Below are 14,967 nucleotides of genomic sequence, written 5' to 3'. Positions count from 1 at the left end.
AGACACTTCATTTCACAAGTTCCAACAGGATTGTTGCTGCTGGTCAGGGACCACACTCAGAGAAAGAACACCAAAAATACCATCTGCTCCTATACTGTAGGAATTTATGGAAGAGTGCCAGGCATACAACCAAACAATTTAAGGCCACGGAGCCCCAAAAGCCTGCCAAACTTAGGAGGGAGAGAGGGAGAGAAGGAAGGAAGGAAAGAAGGGAGGGAGGGAAGGAGACAGGGAGGAAGACAGGGAGGGAGGAAAGAAAGGAGGGAAGGGAGGAAAACAGGGAAGGGAGGGAGGAGGGGAGGGAGACAGGGAGGGAGAGAAGGAAGGAGACAGGGAGGGAGAGAGGGAGGAAGGGAAAAACGAAAGGATGAAAGCACAAATTTTTTCTTTTTCTTTATCTGAGATAAAGGCTGTACTATGTAGTCCTGGCTGGCCTTGAGCTAACACAGGCCTGCCTACCTCTGCCTCCAGATATTATGGGCACATGCCACCACACCAAACGGTTTTCTGTTTTGATTTTTGAGGCAGGGTCTTACAGTGCAACCCAAGATATCACAGACTTTACACAGCCTTTGATGACTAAAGTCTTGATCCTTCTACTTCAGCTTCCCAAGTGTGGGCTTCACAGGTGCGTGCCATCAAATTAGATTACAAATTCTTATTAAGAACTGGATGCTAGGGCTGGCGAGATGGCTCAGAGGTTAAGAGCACTGTCTGTTCTTCCAGAGGTCCTGAGTTCAATTCCCAGCAACCACATGGTGGCTCATCAACCATCTATAGAGAGATCTGATGCCCTCTTCTGGCATGTAAGTGTACTCATCTACATAAAATAAATAAATAAATCTAAAAAAAAAGCTGGATGCTAGGGTGTGAAGACACTGATATGGTTCACAGTTCTTACAGTCTGGCAGTTTTTTTTAAGCAAATGTGTACAAAGCCCAGACATGGTGGTGCATACCTTTAATCCCTACAGTCAGGAGGCAGAGGCCAATGTATCTCTATGAATTCGAGACCAGCCTGGTCTAGTTCCAGAACTAGAGATACACAGTGAGAACCTTTCTCAAAACAAAATATGTGGGGCTGGAGAGATGGCTCAGAGGTTAAGAGCACTGACTGCTCTTCCAAAGGTCCTGAGTTCAATTCTCAGCAACCACATGGTGGCTCACAACCATCTATATAATAAGATGTGGTGCTTACTTCTGGTGTGCAGGTGTACATGCAGGCAGAATAATGTATACATAATGAATAAGTAAATCTTTAAAAAAACCAAAGTGAATAAACTGTAATTAATAAAACAATCAACACATTAAAAAGACAAAATAGGTGCACAGCTGTTTGCCTACATGTGTGTATGTGCACCATGTGCATGCCTGGCTGCCCTCAGAGGGCAGAAGGAGGCACACAACACCTGGAACTGGAGTTGTGAGCCGCCATGAGGGTAGGTGCTGGGAACCAAACAAGAGGAGAAAGTGCTTTTACTGGCTGAGCCATCTCTCTACACCCAGACTGTAAGCTTTTATATGTGTAAGAAGTAACTATTTAGACAGTATTACAGGCAAGCAGAAAGGTATGGTGAAGCACCTCAGAGAGAGCTGAGACAAGCATATAAAAGCAACAGTGTGAACTCAGCACACCCAGCCTAACCTCTGTGAGAGAAATCTCCCAGGTGAGCTTTTTTAGTAGGCTCAGCTTGGATTTGAAGTGATCAGAATAGTAAACTATCATAGGCAAATTTGTAAAAATGATGACTAAGAACAGATTGGACAATGGTTAAGGCCAGGCCAAGTGACATGGAAACAGGAAGCAACGAGCAAAGCTGGAAAGAATCATCACTAACTCTGATGCTGGTGACCACAAAACATGGTCTTAGCACTACAGTCACACTGGACTTCTATTCTACAGGGGAAGTCCCTGCTGACAACATATGAGAATAGAGGCGTTAACTGTGTGACAACACTTGCCCGGAGAGATACAACACACATACCTATTCACCCCAGATAAGAAGCCCAGGACAGACCAAAGTACAGACACCACCAACGACCAACTTGGTGAAGCAGTGAATTTCACCAGTGTTAGTTACAGGAGTACAGGTGAGAGGGTGCTTATAGAAACAGAAATGACCCAAAGCCAGCTGCACAACCAAACTCCAGCACGAGTGATGGCTCACAAAAGCTGGGAGCCTGGAGCACACTGCACAGCCTGCAAATAGCTCCACAGGTTGCAGAGTGTCCTTTCCAGGTGCCTTAGGTGGCTTACCCCTTTTCCAAGCAGCTGTCTAATGTCTTCTTCTCCCTGAGCACCTGGTTTGATCTCAGAGTCGTCTTGGAAGCTTTACTGTTTAATCAGGGAAGGTGGGGCCTAGTGAATCTGGTCAGTTTCAGGGACTTTCTGAAGCTACTTTGAATTGTTTCTCTTCCCGCTGAAAGAGCTTCTGTAGAGAGAATTTTGGTTTCTTTAAAAACCGAGTTAGGGGGGCTGGAGAGATGCCTCAGAGGTTAAGAGCACTGGCTGCTCTTTCAGAGGTCCTGAGTTCAATTCTCAGCAACCACATGGTGGCTCACAACCATCTATAATGAGATCTGGTGCCCTCTTCTGGCATGTGGGTGTACATGCAGACAATATTATATACATAATAAATCTTAAAAACAAAAAACAAAAAACAAAAAAACAGGTTGGGTGAATGTTTTTGCTTTAATCCCAGGTATGGGATATGGGGCTGCTTCAGATTGTCCACAACTGCTTCACAGCAGGTGACTATGATTTGCCTCCTGATCTCCTGCAGGGGTGTGGTTTTGCCATCTGCAGATAGTTTCTGCAAGTGCATGACCTTTGGAATTCTGGGAACTTCTCAGAGGATGTATAAATGCTAGGGACCAAGAGGCAGGGTGGGTATTGCTGCTGTTGGCTGGCTGCAGTTTGTTGCTGTTGCTTGTGGTTTGTCAAGTAGTAGTGTACAAAAAGACGAGAAGAAATTGAGTATCCTGGCAGCAAAGGTCAAACTTGTCCCAAGGAACCCGGTGTTCCTGATCAGCAGCAAGCAGTCTAAAGAGGTCTAGGCCCCCTTTCTCTTCTAACGTTCTTCTCACCTACCTACTGTTGGGGGTGTGGAAGGGATTGGGGTGGAGAAAGGTAATAAATATAGGAACCCAATAAAGTAGCCAAAAGGCCCAGCTATAAGCTTCCCTGCAGCATGGGATGTTCCCATCGCCCAGGAAACTATTACACAACAGGTAAAGATAATCAAGCCTTATCCTAACAACAGCCAGCTAACCTGACATAACCAAGCATTAGCAGAGGGAGCTCAAATGGTATCCACCCCAATGCTTATTTCCTCAGTTTTTATGTACAAGCCTTAGATGTGGTACATAATGCTACTTAGCCATCACTACACTTTTGAACTTTGCAGCTTCATTTACAAACCGAAAATTCACAAAATTTGTTTTCACCCAATGTTGAACCATGAACATGCAGATGCTAAAATTTGCATTTTAGTGAAGATGGAAATATACCTAGAATTTTGTGTCTTGTATTATAGGCTATCTCCAAAGGAGAAAAAAAGGAAAAAAATATGTAAACTTAATGTTGGTTATTTCTGGTTTTCTTTTGGGCAGAACCCAGGTCCTTGTATACAAAAAGCAATTAATTGTTCTATCCATTGAGACACATGCCCACACCCCAGCTCCAATACTGATTATCTGTAAGGAGAACACAATTAAATTGTGACCCATGTAAATGTACGGACTATTTAACAACCAAACAAGCCTGACAAGAAGCCATCATGCCTGTGTCCTACAGAGACTTCTTTACTAATTAACCTTCAATAAGTTCTTTCCCAGTCCACTCAACCAGCAGTCAGGAAGTTCTACTCCAGGTGCCGGGCACTCCTTTAGACACTTAGGTCTGAGGAGTGAAGATGATCTTTGTGTGCAGTCAGGGGAACAAACAGATTGAATGAGAATCAACTAGCAACAAGAACTATGAAGAAAAGTCAGTCAAACTGTGCATGGTGCTTATGTCCATAATCTCAACTGATATGGAAGGACTACCATGAGTTCAAAACCATCTTGAGCTATAGAATGAGTTCTAGGACAACCAAGCCTCTGTACAGAATGAAACCCTGTTGGGAAAGCTGTTCCCAGCCCATGCCCCCAAATTAAGAAGGTAAGATGCAGTCCGTATCTGGAAAGGAATAGCAGAATCACATTTAGGCATTGTCTTACTCTTCTATTGCTGTGATAAACTAACTGACCAAGGCGATTTATAAAAGACAGCATTAATTTGTGGCTTATGATTTCAGAGGGTTAGAGCCTATTATAACGGAGCAAAGGCATAGCGGTAGGAACAACTGAGACATCTTTTTTTTTTAATTTTTTTATTTTTTATATTAATTACAGTTTATTCACTCTGTAACCTAGCTATAGTCCCCTTCCTCATTGCCTCCCAATCCCACCCTTCCTCCCTCATCTCCTCCCATGTCCCTCTCCAAGACCACTGATAGGGGAGGTCCTCTCCTCCCATTCCATCTGACCCTAGCCTATCTGAGACTTACATCTTGCTCCACAAGATGGAGGCACCGAGACTGGCCTCCTGCAATAATGTCACACCTGCCAATCCTTCCACAACAGTTCCCTCAACTGGCACCCGAGTAAACAAGCCTGAGCCCATGGAGGCCTTTCTTATTCCAACCACCACAGCAAGAAATTAGAAAAAGTACAGGAGCCAGCCTCGTCGCTGCATGGGGAAATTATCTAGTCACAGAGGGAATACACGTCATTGTTCTGATAATAAATGGTGGGTAAGCTCCCCTAGAACCAAAGGGATAAAAGAAGAACACTCCTGGCAAAGAAAGCAGCACAGAAGAATAAAGGTCAAGAAACTTTGTGGGCATCAGAGAGATTAAATGGAAGCCAATAAATTAGAAAGAGAATGGAAGAGCCGCAAATAAGGAAGGCGAGAGCTCACTCATGAAGCACAGTGGTCCCAGTTTGGGGTCTGTCTGTTCATCTGCAGTGCCGGGGATGGAATCATGCATGCTAGGCATGCCAAGCAAGCAGCCTACTGCTACTGCCGCTGCTGCGGCTGCACTGAGCTGTATTCCCAGAAAAATAATTTTTGGTTTTTCATGATAGAATCAACAAGAATCAATACTCTAGGCATGGCAGAAAATTCATATAATCTCAGTATTTGGGAGAAGGCAGGAGGATCAAAGTTCAAGGCTACCTTTGGCTACATAACCAGCGTGAGGCCAGCCTGGGCCACATGAGACCTTGCTTCAATAAACTAACAAACATCACTGAAAGGCTTTAAGCCTAGTGATGACACCACATTCATATTTTTAAAGACCAATCATTCTAATAACTGTGAAGAGCCAGGAGAGGAGGAAGCAAGAGAAGCCCAGCCATTAGGCAGAGGCTGCAACTACCCAGGGGTGATGAGCAAGAGCAGAGCATGCCCAAGTAGGTACATTCAAGGATGCTTTAGGGAGAGAAAGAAGCACAATGAGCATGGAATCCGCAAAGTTTAGTAGAGGTCAAAGACACAGAAAGGGTCAGTAAGATGGCTCAGCAGGGAAAGGCCCTTGCTATTGAACCTGAAGACTGAGCTCTGGTCCTGGGGTCCACGTGACGGAAGGAGAGAACTGACTCCCATAAGGTACCCTCAGATCTCCACTAGTAAGCCATGCAATGTGTGTGCCTTTCCTCACTCCCTACCAAGCAAATAAATGTAATTTTTGAAAACTTTACTAATTAGAGAAAAAGTATGGGCTAGGGAGATGGCTGTGAGTAGTAGCTTGGTATACAATTCTGATGACCTGAATTCAATCTCTAGAAGCCACAATGGAAAGGGAACCAAGTCCACAAAGCGTCCTCTGACCTCTATACACATACCATAGCATGCATGTACACACAGATGCATCATGCACACACATTCACCCAATAATAATTTTAAAAGAAAAAGTAAAAGAACTAAAACTGCTTGCTTACAATTAAGAGTTGAGGAGGAAATAAAAATTTTAAATAACAAACTACTCAGATGCCAATACGTGTTACATGTAATACTTAACAGGAGCTTTGAGCATATCTTTTAAAAACAAGATTGTAAATGTGTTTTTATTCAGTAAACTGAAAAAGAACAGAGAGTAAACCTAAAGAAAACTAAAGGAATAAAGAGAATAAACAAGCAGAAACAGAAAAGGAAGCTGGGCTGGAGTGGGAGCAGTCAACAGGGCCTCACTATGTGACTCAAGCTAGAATTTAACATGCAGCAATCCTCCTGCATCATCAGTCTTAGTCTCCTGGGTTTGAGTTTAGAAGCATGAGTTACCACGCTGTTTTCTTTCAAGACAGGGTTTCTCTGTGAAGGACTGGCTGTCCTTAAATTCAAACCCTAACCTGCCTCTGCCTCCCAAGTGCTGGGATTAAAGGCATGTGCCACCACTGCCCAGCATTTAATGAGCAAATCTTATAAAACTGTTAGGGAGAAAAAAAGAAAACCTGAATGAGGAGAGTAAAGCTCAAGCCAGGGACAGGGCCTAGCAGCTACTTAAGCCAAAGGAGAGAACTAGAGCGGGTCAAAATGCTGCAGAGCAGGAGGGAAGCCTCAGTTCTGACACAGAGATGGCTACATCTAGAACTAGAAAGATACATGGCCCAGAAAGCTGGTGGCAGCTTGAGCTGGAGAAGGAATTGGCACAGACACTCTCTATCAAGAAGGAAGACCTAGAGCTGAAGGTGACTGAGGCAGAGCTTGGCTGGAGAATATGTTAGTTTAAGTTTTAATTGCCCTAACTGATTTGTGCTCTCACAGAAATACCCACTGGGTTCATTTAATGTAATAAATGCTTTTTCCTGGGGGTTTCAAGGCATAAAACAAACTATTTCGGGAGCAAAAAGAAAATATGATTTCAAATGCAGCCAATACACAGAATTGGGAAAGGAATTAAGACTAAGTCACTGAGGAAACCCAACAGTTAAACTCCAGGCAGTAGAGAATGAACCGAGAAAAAGAAGGCTGAGATGTGGACCAAAAAGGTGGAAAGTCAGGATTAAAGCGTCAAGACAAGGTGAGTGAAATGAATCAGCAGGTGTTTGCTGCCCAGGCCTGACTTGCTATTCCTGACTTGAAACCCACAGGGTGGAAAAGAGAGAAGCAATTCCTGAAAAGAAAGTTGTCCTCTGACCTCCAAATGCACACATGTGCTCCCACACATACCCAACAACAACAACAATAAAGTCAAATTTAAAATGTTAGGACAAACCAAGGGGAAACACACTACACCTGTAATCCCAGGACCACAGGAGGCTGAGGCAGGCAAGGGGACGGAGAGAATTCAGGGACAGCCTGAACTACATAGGAAGTTCAAGGCTGGCCTGAGCTATAATGCAAGAGCCCGGCTTAAAAGTAATATAAACAAACAAGCACATGGTGAGACTGCTCAACTGGCAAAGAGGCATTTACGGCCACGCCTAATGATCTGAGTTTAGTTCCCTGGATCTACCTGGTGGAAAGTACCAACGTCCCAAACTGTTCTCTCGCAAGCAAGCATGTGTGGTATGCACATGTCCCACCAAGCACACATTAAAATAAATACAAAAGTAAAGTTAATAAGTAAGTAAACACTGGTGGCATAGACTGCTGAGGTGAATGGTACCCAGTGGATTTGATGGCCAGAAGTTGAACAGCCAGCACCATGTTGAATTTGACCCTGAGAACCATAGTCACACTACAGTAAACAAGCAATGGCTTTATGCAAATTCAGATTTTGAGCTGAAATCTTCCAGCCGATGTAAGAGCCTGAGAATCACTGCAGTAGAGCATGCCAGAGGTAGACTGGGATTAGAGGGCAGCCACAGAAGCCAAGGACCTGGGCAGTTGTTGTGCTTGACAACCACACAGTACAAATGACCACAGTGCTTGGCGACATCAGGAAATAGGCAAAGAAGTCTGCAATACGCCAGGTACTGGTGCCATACTCCTTTAATTCCAGCACTTGGGAGGCAGAGGCAGGCAGATCTCTGAGTTCAAGGCCAGCCTGGTCTACAGAGTGATTTCCAGGACGGCCAGGATCTCATAGAGAAGAAACCCTGATTCGAAAAACAGAAAACAAACAAAAAAAGAAGTCTAGAATAAGCAGAAGGCAACCTCATGAAGTCAGAGCAGACCCATGAGAAAGAAACTAAGAAAGAAAGAAAGAAGAGAGAGAAGGAAAGAATCTAAGAAAGGAGAAAGAAACTAAGAAAGAAAGAAAAGAGAGAGAAAGAAACTAAGAAAGAAAGGAGAGAGAGAGAGAGAAAGAAACTAAGAAAGAAAGAAAGAAAGAAACAAACTAGGAAAGAAAGAAACTAAGAAAGAAAGAAACAGAGAAAGAGAGAAAGAGCCGGGAGGTAGTGGCACACACCTTTCATCCCAGCACTTGGGAGGCAGAGACAGGTTGATCTCTGAGTTCCAGGACAGCCAGGGCTACACAGGAAAACCCTATCTTGAAAAAAAAAACACAAGGAAGGAAGGAAGGAAGGGAGGGAGGGAGGGAAGGAAGGAGGGAAGGAAGGAGGGAAGGAAGGAAGGAAGGAAGGAAGGAAGGAAGGAAGGAAGGAAGGAAGGAAGAAAAAGTGACAGTACCAAAGAAGAATAGTTCTAAAAGGATACCAGGAGCAGGTGACAGGACTGAAGTCTGTTCAGGCTCTGAGAAACTGCTCCACCTCCACCCTCTGAGCTCTCATGGGCATATCAACGGAAGTCCAGAGGACAACAGCCACTATTTTTTAGTTAGTTGAAATAAAACTGCCCTCATTCTTGCTAGCTACATGTACATCTAGACCAGAAGTGGGGCAGAGGGAGCAAAAAGAGTTGTGTAATTCCTATAATTAACAAGAAAGAAGTGACAGGACAGTATTTTTTTTCTAAAAGGTCACGTATAAACACAAACACACACACACACACACACACACACACACACCTTGAGGATAACGAACACAAGTTGAACTTGAAGCATTCAGGACACTAGACACTGCTTTCTCCTGGGTTAGACCAGACGATGTCAAACAGTTCAAGGGTCCAGACTACCAACTAATTTCTTAACCCATGCTAAAGGGGCTGGTAAGCCTACCTCCACAAATGACAAGTAACACAGCACATCTAGCTTATGGAAAGATTACCTAATTCACTCAAGAAGGTCCTTAGACTATAATTTAAACCAATTCTTTTCTTTGCTTATTTGTTTGTTTGTTTACTGAAACAGAGTCTCTCTGCATACCTGTTTGGCCTCCAACTCACAGAGATCAGCCTGCCACTACCTCCTCAGTGCCTAGAATTAAAGGTGGTGCCACCAGAATTGTCTCAAGTCTGAGGCCAGCCTGGGATACATACTAAGATCCTATCTCAAAGTTCAGAGATACGTAAACAAATAAAAATTTACAAATAAAGTAAAAACAACGTGCTTACTATGTACTGGTAGTGTAATGGGTATAGACAAATAAGACAGGATTTCAGCCCTCAAGATCAGTCTAAAAGGTTCTAATAGGTTAAAACAAAACACTGAGGGGCAAAGCCAGAGCAGCCAAAGCAGACGAGGAACAACTGTGCCAGATCCAGGGCGCTGCATTCAGCTATTCTGGGAGTCTCTTCAACTGTTCCCAAGCGTTTGCTGTTTCTAGGTCCCCAAACCAGCACAAGACCCTCAGTGTAGCTCATGTCTCTACTGGTTGCTTCTTCAGTATCTGTCTGTAAACCACTTTCCTGCCTGGTTTGGCATGTCCCAGTTCCAGAGTGATCTTCAGAGCAAACAGGGAATTGGACAATCCAATGGAGTGACTTAGCAGAGACTGAAATGATATGAATTTCCAGTGGCTACAGAAATGGGTTAGTAATCCAAGTTGGGTCAGTAAATCAAAGATTTGCTGATTTAAACCAATTCTTCTAAGAAATAATCTCATTCTTCTGAGAGACTGATTAGGAGAACTGTTCATTCTCCTGCTGAATACTAGTTTCATGCCTGGCCCATGGGGTCCAGAGATGAGAGCCCACCACCTCTCCACCATTCGCCATTTGGCCACAGCAGCTAGGCTGACAGGATGATGGAAAGCAGAACCAAGAGAGTCTTAGCAAATACAGCTGGTCCCCAGTCAAATATTCAATATATAAACCAATTCATCCCTTTAAGTGGGTTTCCTGTTACTTATTACTACAGAAACCTCCTAACGTTACAAAACACTTAGGTATATAAGTCATAAACCACCAATGAACTAGCCCAACAACTCTTGTAGCATACTTCAATTTTCATCTTTCATTTCCAAAAACACCTGTTAAATTTCATCACTAACGATTAAAATATAAATAATTTCCCTCTTATATAAACCTTGGAAAACAGCAACTAGTTAAACTGGTTAACTGTGGCTCAAAACTCTATAAAAACAGGGACTGTAAAAATGGTTCAGTTAAAAAAAAAAAAAAGGTTCAGTTACAGCCTGATCTACAGAGTGACTCCAGGACAGCCAGGGCTACCTACAGAAACCCTGTCTCAAAAAAATAAAGAAATGAAGGAACGAAAGAAGGAACAAAGGAGACACCCAATGCTCAACTCTGGTCCACACAGATGCGCGTGTACACACACATACTCGAATACATACACATATATTAATACACAAAATCATAAAGATGTATAAAAAATTTACAATTTTGCAAAGTAAGAAAATCCTTTGCTGAGTCGTTCCCACCACAAGCAAAGATGGAAGTCAAACAGGAAGCTAAGGGGAAACAAGCTAACACAGACAAAATGTTAATCTAATGATGGATTTATTATTTTTAGTTTTGGGAGGCAGGGCCTAACTATGTAGCTCTAGCTGACTCAGAATTGCTACATTGACCAGGCTGGCTGGCCTAGAACTCAAAGAGATCTAACCTCCTTCCTCTGCTCTGGGATTAAGAGCATGTACCACTGTGGCCCGCTGCCCTGTTGGAGGTGTTTTGGGGACAGAGTAACACATTATACATCAGACTAGGGTCAAACTCTCTTAGTCCTCCTGCCCCAAGCTCCCCAGTACTGGAGTACAAGAGTGTAGCATTGTGTGGCATCTCAGTTAATTTTTTTAATGTCATCTATTGAATAATCAAATAGGAACAGAGTTCATATTATGGTACAAACTAACCTCACCAAAAAAGAAAAATACTCTCTAAAACATCACATACAAAAATCTGATTTATTTATATTTGTGTGGGTAGCGTGTTCATTTGTTAGTGCATGTTTATGGGGACAGGGGTGGACCCTGGGGTCTTTCCTCAACTGCTCACCACCTTCATGTTTTGACAGGGCTTTGGTGAGTCTGAGGCTCTTTGATTCAGTGAGATGACTCGCGTCCGGAGCTGCCTGTCGAGCCACCTGCCCTGACCACCCTAGTACTGTGGCTGTGGTCCAGCACTACTGGGCCCAGCTTCTTGCTGGGGTTCTGGGATCCAACACAAGTCCTCCTGTTTGTATGGCAGGCGCGTTACTAACTACTTCAAAGTTTCATTAGCTCTACAGCCAAACCAGTTAGTGAGAAGTCTACTGCTGTGGTCCTTGTTCAAGTGCTGTTCCCAGAACAGTATACTATGACACTAGCATCAACTCCATGATAGTAACCGCAGTAATAACTTCTTGAAGGCAGAACTCCAATCTACACATTGCATATACACTATCTGGTAGGCACGCCTCAGAACACTTGCAGTATAGCATTCAGGGGGTGAAGAGATGACAAGCAGTTAAAGAGTGTATACTGCTCTTGCAAAGGACTTTGTGCTCCAATGCCAGCACCCCTTCAAGAGTCTCACAACACCCATAAAACTCCAGCTCCCGGAATAAACCCGCTGCATAGGTCCCAATGCCTCTGGCCTCTACCAGCATCCACAACTGCACATACGTGCACATATACTTGCACTCACAAGCACATAATTAAAATAGTAAAAATTAATCTTAAAATATGACAGTGGGGCATGGTGCCGCACGCCTTTAGTCCCAGCACTTGGGAGGCAGAGGAAGGCAGATCTTTGTGAGTTCAAGGCCAGCCTGGTCTACAGCCTAAGTTCCAGGACAGCCAGGACTGTCTGGGGGTGTATATGACATTCATGACTGTTTCACTGATTTCAGACAAGTTCTCTGTATGACTTAACTTTTTAGATTTGATTTTTCATGTGTCCAACTCCTAGAAGTTACAGAGGGCTGTGAGCTGCCATGTGGGTGCTGGGACTCAAACCTGGGCTCTCTGCATGACTGCAGTGCTCTTAAGCAGAGCCAGCTCTCCAGCCCACTGTGTGCTTTTTCCTGCTGCTCAAATCTACCCACAGGTCATTCACTACTACTCTTCTCTTGAATTCACAAGATGCAGTGTCTACTAGAGCTGAGCATGTTCTACTTCAGATAAGAACTAAGGTGTTTCCACTCAGGAAAGTTGAGAGGTCAGTCAGCAGTTCCTAATGGAAGTAAAGGAAGGTTTCCCAACATTCAGCAATCCTGATGTGTGCCTACTAGCTCATGTACAAAATTTCTAAAAGTAAGCCAAGTGTGATGGCACATACCTATCATCCTAGCACCAGGAAGTTAAGGTGGGAGAACTACCAGAAGCTCTAGGCCAGCCTGGGCACACAGCAAGACCTTGTGTCCCTCTCCTACCTTCTCCCTTTACTGCCTCAAACAATAACCACAGAATTTAATTAAAAAAAAAAATTATTAAGCCAGGCACTTGCGAGGCAGAGGCAAATAGATCTCTGAGTTCAAAGCCAGCCTGGTCTATAGAGCAAGTTCAAGGACAGCCAGGACTACACAGAGAAACCCTGTATGGAAAAAAACAAAACAAACAGTTTGGACAAGTTACTAAGACCTTGACTCAAAACCTACAAAAAAAAAAGGGGGGGGGGGAGGAATAAAGAGTTGGCTCATCAGTTAGGAGCTCTAGCAGAGCTGTTCTAGCAGGGGATCCAGGATCAATTCTTAGCACCCACATGGTGGGTCACACCCATCCGTGATTCTAGTCCCGGATCTGACAGCCCCCACAGGTACCAGACACACACATGGTGCACACACACATATGCTGGCAAAACACTCAATACACTTTAAAAAAAAATTTTTTTTTAACCCAAAACTTAGAAAAGGCAGCTCAGTAACAGAATGCTTGGCCAACATGCTCAAAGGTTTGGTTCAATCCCTTTACAGATAAAGAAGAACATTGAGGGAGGGAAGGGAGGGAAGGGAGGGAAAGGAGGGAGGGAGGGAGGGAGAAACATACGGGTCTGAGTGTGACCTGCCGAAGCCATCCAGTATCTAAAGCCAGTGGAGGAGTGTGTGAGTGGCATCTAATCCACTGCCACAAAGCAAGGACTCTCCCAACATGACCAGCAGGTGGTCCTCAAGTTTTTCCGAGAATATGACAAAATGTTCATCCTCTTCCAAATCAACCCACTACCCACCTTCCTCGAATAAAACTACGCAGTCATACCTGGTTCTTTTGGCCCCAACTCAAGCGTGTTAGGTGTAAACCTCATCCGGTATAAAGACCTACAAACCATGGTATTTCCCACTTGCTTTTGCAAATACCCCAAGGAAAACAAGAAACCCAGGCAGTGGTCACACATGCCTTTAATTCCAGCACTCAGAAGTTAGAGGCAGAAAGATCTCTGAGTTTGAGGCCAGCCTGGTCTACAGAGCAAGTTCCAGGACAGCCAAGGCTACAGAGAAACCCTGTCTCAAAAAAAAAAAAAAAAAAAAAAAAAAAAAAATTAAAAATATGAACTACTAAAAATTACTCATGTTACTTTTAGACCCAAACTTGGACATTTTTCAGCTTCTTGGGAATCGTTTTTAAGGTATAGCATGAGTAGACATAGCTTATAGAGTCATTCAACTCTACAGGTGGGACAGTATGGTCCTGACTGAATGATGAACACTGCAACGGGCAAAAAAAGGCAGCAGAAAAAGTCAAATCTCTATTGTAAAGAAGTTTTGTCTACAGAGAGACACTATCACGGGGAATTACAAACTGAGAAAATGTCAGGAAGGCAAAGAACAGGATGCTGTGAGAACATGGAAAGGGGAACTGATCTAACCTGTGAATTCACAGAAGAATCTGCAGAGGAAGTGATGGTTAAACTGAGATCTGAATGGAGACCATTCACACTTCTATAAAAACAATCTTCAAAAAAAATAAAAGGATAGGTCCAATAAAATAGCTACCTTTGCCACTGTTTGCCTAAAAGAACCTTTATTTTATTTTACTTTATTTTATTTTTGGTTTACTCGCTCTGTTGACCAGGCTGGCCTTGAACTCAGAGATCCCTCTCTGATTAAAGGTATACGCCACCAACGATGGGCTAAGCACCTTTTTTTTTTAAAATGATAACGAAGTATGTAATAGAGTATTTTAAAGCTAGAAGTTCAAAGTTCTGGGGTGTCTCTCTCATCTCTTATAGCACCTTGCTCAGTACATCAGTACTAAGGTGGTCACTCAAACCTTTGTTGAAATGATTACTACAGTGTAATTCTGATGTTCATACTGTCTTTAGTTAAGCAAAACAGATTCACAAACTACGTAAGAAATCTCCCTCCGGATTTCCTTGATTGTGAAAAGACGCTTTCATCTCCCTCATATGGCTGACACGGATTCAGTGAAGGCTGGGTGTGGTGGGTGACACTTTAAACCCAACACTTGGGGGTAGGAAGGCAGAGGCAAGAGGATCTCTGTGTATGTTCCAGGCCAGCCAGAGCTACATAGTAAGAGCCTATGTCAAAAAAACAAAAACCAGTGAGACAATGTGTACCCCAGAGCTGGTAAGTTCTGAAATGCCTAGAATGTGCACGTCAGGGACACATGGTGTCCTTGGACTGAAAAGCCTGATTTGTCTATAACAACATCTATGTTCATATATGCTTCATTTTCCTTATAATGAAAAACACTAATAACATTTGCATCTTTTCTCTAGCCTTGGTTTTCTGAGGGGGAT

General features: G+C 43.4%; 1 protein-coding gene across 9 annotated transcripts in view; it reads right to left on the bottom strand.

Annotated features, from left to right (window-relative positions):
• Positions 1–14,967, bottom strand: part of Wdr20 (WD repeat domain 20) — a 67,686-nt gene that overhangs the window by 48,912 nt on the left and 3,807 nt on the right. The window lies entirely within an intron of this gene.

Source organism: Meriones unguiculatus, chromosome 7 (genome assembly GCF_030254825.1).
Source record: "Meriones unguiculatus strain TT.TT164.6M chromosome 7, Bangor_MerUng_6.1, whole genome shotgun sequence".
Classification (NCBI taxonomy): domain Eukaryota; kingdom Metazoa; phylum Chordata; class Mammalia; order Rodentia; family Muridae; genus Meriones; species Meriones unguiculatus.
This window is presented reverse-complemented; position numbering and strand designations above follow the sequence as displayed.